The sequence below is a fragment of the Pelobates fuscus genome, chromosome 3 (assembly GCF_036172605.1).
Source record: "Pelobates fuscus isolate aPelFus1 chromosome 3, aPelFus1.pri, whole genome shotgun sequence".
NCBI lineage: Eukaryota > Metazoa > Chordata > Amphibia > Anura > Pelobatidae > Pelobates > Pelobates fuscus.
The window spans coordinates 405,018,696-405,022,567 of NC_086319.1; the positions used below are offsets into that span (position 1 = coordinate 405,018,696).

At 40.4% G+C, this 3,872-nt stretch overlaps 2 non-coding genes across 2 annotated transcripts; both read right to left on the bottom strand.

Annotated features, from left to right (window-relative positions):
* Nucleotides 1-1,041: 1,041 nt before the first annotated feature.
* Nucleotides 1,042-1,113, bottom strand: TRNAE-UUC (transfer RNA glutamic acid (anticodon UUC)). The gene has a single exon. It is a non-coding gene; the product is annotated as a tRNA-Glu (tRNA).
* A 2,027-nt stretch (nt 1,114-3,140) lies between these two features.
* On the bottom strand, nt 3,141-3,212 carry TRNAE-UUC (transfer RNA glutamic acid (anticodon UUC)). The gene has a single exon. It is a non-coding gene; the product is annotated as a tRNA-Glu (tRNA).
* Nucleotides 3,213-3,872: the final 660 nt, after the last annotated feature.

Genomic DNA, 3,872 nt, shown 5'->3' on the forward strand with positions numbered 1-3,872 from the left:
AGCTCTGTCACTTTTACTCTAGAGTGGGAAACACAAGACAACCATATGGAAAGCTTTGTCACCTTCGCTCTAGAGTGGGTAACACAAGACAACCAAAAGTTCTTGGCATTTTGTAGGGTTTCCTAAAAAGATTAGTTTTCACCTCTATGTCTGAAAAACCAGGAATCCTAAATGCGAGACCAAGTGAAAAACTTCACTTATTTTGACACGGATCGGTTGACATAAGGAGAAGGTTGCCTGAAGATTATCCAAGAAAAGGAAGCACTTGCAAAAAGACATTATGCTCTTTGGAGCGGGGTTAAACATTGAGCTATGTTTGGGAGCTCACAAACTCCACACTTCGCAAGATTCTTCATACATCTTCTGGAATAAATATATCACAGCACTGCATTGATGGGCTGCTTTAGGTCAAGAAAAGAAAGTCGCCAAGCATGATGTTCTACCACCTGAGTGAAAAATCAAGAAGAACCTTGGGCAACCTTGCGGAAGCTAAAAGCACCCGTTCTAATGTGCTCTTGGAGGAAGTAAGTTTTTGCAAAGGTGGCGTGGCCTTCTTTGATATCAGCAATATGCCTTAAAAGGGTTTAGGCGAGTAAAACTATTAGAGCGTCTGTGTCTTGATGTTAATGCAAGGTGCCTTAAATCTATTTTTTTTTTCCTGTTTGCAAGACATGACTTCATTGGAAGGTCCTGGATTGGTAAAAAAAAAACCTATCTGCATATAATCCTCAATGGCCGCTTTCTTGTGCTTTAGGCAGAAGCGTCAATTTCCATTTCAAGCAAAAGTCATTTTTTTCCCTGCCAAATGTTGACATTTTGTTTATTGAATGTTGATGTGTTCTTTAGAAAAGTCCTGTTCTGTGCACATAAAAGATAACGGGTAGTAAATTCTCTCATCCAGGAGGTATTGGAATATGAGGTTTCTTTTAATACTCTGCCTAGGAGCAATCATCAATCCGGTGCGGATAGAATAATAAACCAGAGACATCTACTTATATATGTGAGATTAAAAGGTGGCTGATGAAGAAAAGCTACCCAGTATTCCCATACCGGGAGTCGAACCCGGGCTGCCTGGGTGAAAACCAGGAATCCTAACCGCTAGACCATATGGGAAGCTCTGTCACTTTTACTCTAGAGTGGGAAACACAAGACAACCATATGGAAAGCTTTGTCACCTTCGCTCTAGAGTGGGTAACACAAGACAACCAAAAGTTCTTGGCATTTTGTAGGGTTTCCTAAAAAGATTAGTTTTCACCTCTATGTCTGAAAAACGAGGAATCCTAAATGCGAGACCAAGTGAAAAACTTCACTTATTTTGACACGGATCGGTTGACATAAGGAGAAGGTTGCCTGAAGATTATCCAAGAAAAGGAAGCACTTGCAAAAAGGCATTATCCTCTTTGGAGCGGGTTTAAACATTGAGCTATGTTTGCGAGCTCACAAACTCCACACTTCGCAAGATTCTTCATACATCTTCTGGAATAAATATATCACAGCACTGCATTGATGGGCTGCTTTAGGTCAAGAAAAGAAAGTCGCCAAGCATGATGTTCTACCACTTGAGTGAAAAATCAAGAAGAACCTTGAGCAATACGCCAAATGCAAACCCTTGCCATGCCTGGTTAAATGATAAATTGTTTAGCTTCTCTGGAGAATCTTTTGATTGACTGATTTTCCCATATAATGAAATGCTGACATTTTTGCAGACCTTTTGGCACCTTTGCTGTCATGTTCCCTGTGTCCAAAAGATACTTGGGAGTAAAATCTATCACTGAAAAGAAAGGTTTTGGCAACCTTGCGGAAGCTAAAAGCACCCGTTCTAATGTGCTCTTGGAGGAAGTAAGTTTTTGCAAAGGTGGCGTGGCCTTCTTTGATATCAGCAATATGCCTTAAAAGGGTTTAGGCGAGTAAAACTATTAGAGCGTCTGTGTCTTGATGTTAATGCAAGGTGCCTTAAATCTATTTTTTTTTCCTGTTTGCAAGACATGACTTCATTGGAAGGTCCTGGATTGGTAAAAAAAAAATCTATCTGCATATAATCCTCAATGGCCGCTTTCTTGTGCTTTAGGCAGAAGCGTCAATTTCCATTTCAAGCAAAAGTCATTTTTTTCCCTGCCAAATGTTGACATTTTGTTTATTGAATGTTGATGTGTTCTTTAGAAAAGTCCTGTTCTGTGCACATAAAAGATATCGGGTAGTAAATTCTCTCATCCAGGAGGTATTGGAATATGAGGTTTCTTTCGATAGTCTGCCTAGGAGCAATCGTCAATCTGGTGCGGATAGAATAGTAAACCACAGACATCTACTTATATAGGTGAGATTAAAAGATGGCTGATGAAGAAAAGCTAAGGACAATTGCCATACCGGGAGTCGAACCCGGGCCGCCTGGGTGAAAACCAGGAATCCTAACCGCTAGACCATATGGGAAGCTCTGTCACTTTTACTCTAGAGTGGGAAACACAAGACAACCATATGGAAAGCTTTGTCACCTTCGCTCTAGAGTGGGTAACACAAGACAACCAAAAGTTCTTGGCATTTTGTAGGGTTTCCTAAAAAGATTAGTTTTCACCTCTATGTCTGAAAAACCAGGAATCCTAAATGCGAGACCAAGTGAAAAACTTCACTTATTTTGACACAGATCGGTTGACATAAGGAGAAGGTTGCCTGAAGATTATCCAAGAAAAGGAAGCACTTGCAAAAAGGCATTAGTCTCTTTGGAGCGGGTTTAAACATTGAGCTATGTTTGCGAGCTCACAAACTCCACACTTCGCAAGATTCTTCATACATCTTCTGGAATAAATATATCACAGCACTGCATTGATGGGCTGCTTTAGGTCAAGAAAAGAAAGTCGCCAAGCAAGATGTTCTACCACCTGAGTGAAAAATCAAGAAGAACCTTGAGCAATACGCCAAATGCAAAACCTTGCCATGCCTGGTTAAATTATAAATTGTTTAGCTTCTCTTGAGAATCTTTTGATTGACTGATTTTCCCATATAATGAAATGCTGACATTTTTGGAGACCTTTTGATAGTCTGCCTAGGAGCAATCGTCAATCCGGTGCGGATAGAATAATAAACCAGAGATATCTACTTATATATGTGAGATTAAAAGGTGGCTGATGAAGAAAAGCTAAGGACAATTCCCATACCGGGAGTCGAACCCGGGCCGCCTGGGTGAAAACCAGGAATCCTAACCGCTAGACCATATGGGAAGCCCTGTCACTTTTACTCTAGAGTGGGAAACACAAGGCAACCATTCGCTCTAGACTGGGTAACACAAGACAACCAAAAGTTCTTGGCATTTTGTAGGGTTTCCTAAAAAGATTAGTTTTCACCTCTATTTCTGAAAAACCAGGAATCCTAAATGCGAGACCAAGTGAAAAACTTCACCTATTTTGACACGGATCGGTTGACATAAGGAGAAGGTTGCCTGAAGATTATCCAAGAAAAGGAAGCACTTGCAAAAAGGCATTATCCTCTTTGGAGCGGGGTTAAACATTGAGCTATGTTTGGGAGCTCACAAACTCCACACTTCGCAAGATTCTTCATACATCTTCTGGAATAAATATATCACAGCACTGCATTGATGGGCTGCTTTAGGTCAAGAAAAGAATGTCGCCAAGCATGATGTTCTACCACCTGAGTGAAAAATCAAGAAGAACCTTGAGCAATACGCCAAATGCAAAACCTTGCCAACTCTTACAGTGAAAAAAAAAATTGTTTTTGAATGCACGCTATTGTGAAACCAGATATGAGTGGCACTGTGCACTGGCAGAGGTTCACAGAGTACATGCTGTAGGCCTGACACACGCGCTTGAAGACAACTAACTGCTATTCAATCTATAACAACTACATTTTTTATTTTTTTTTAA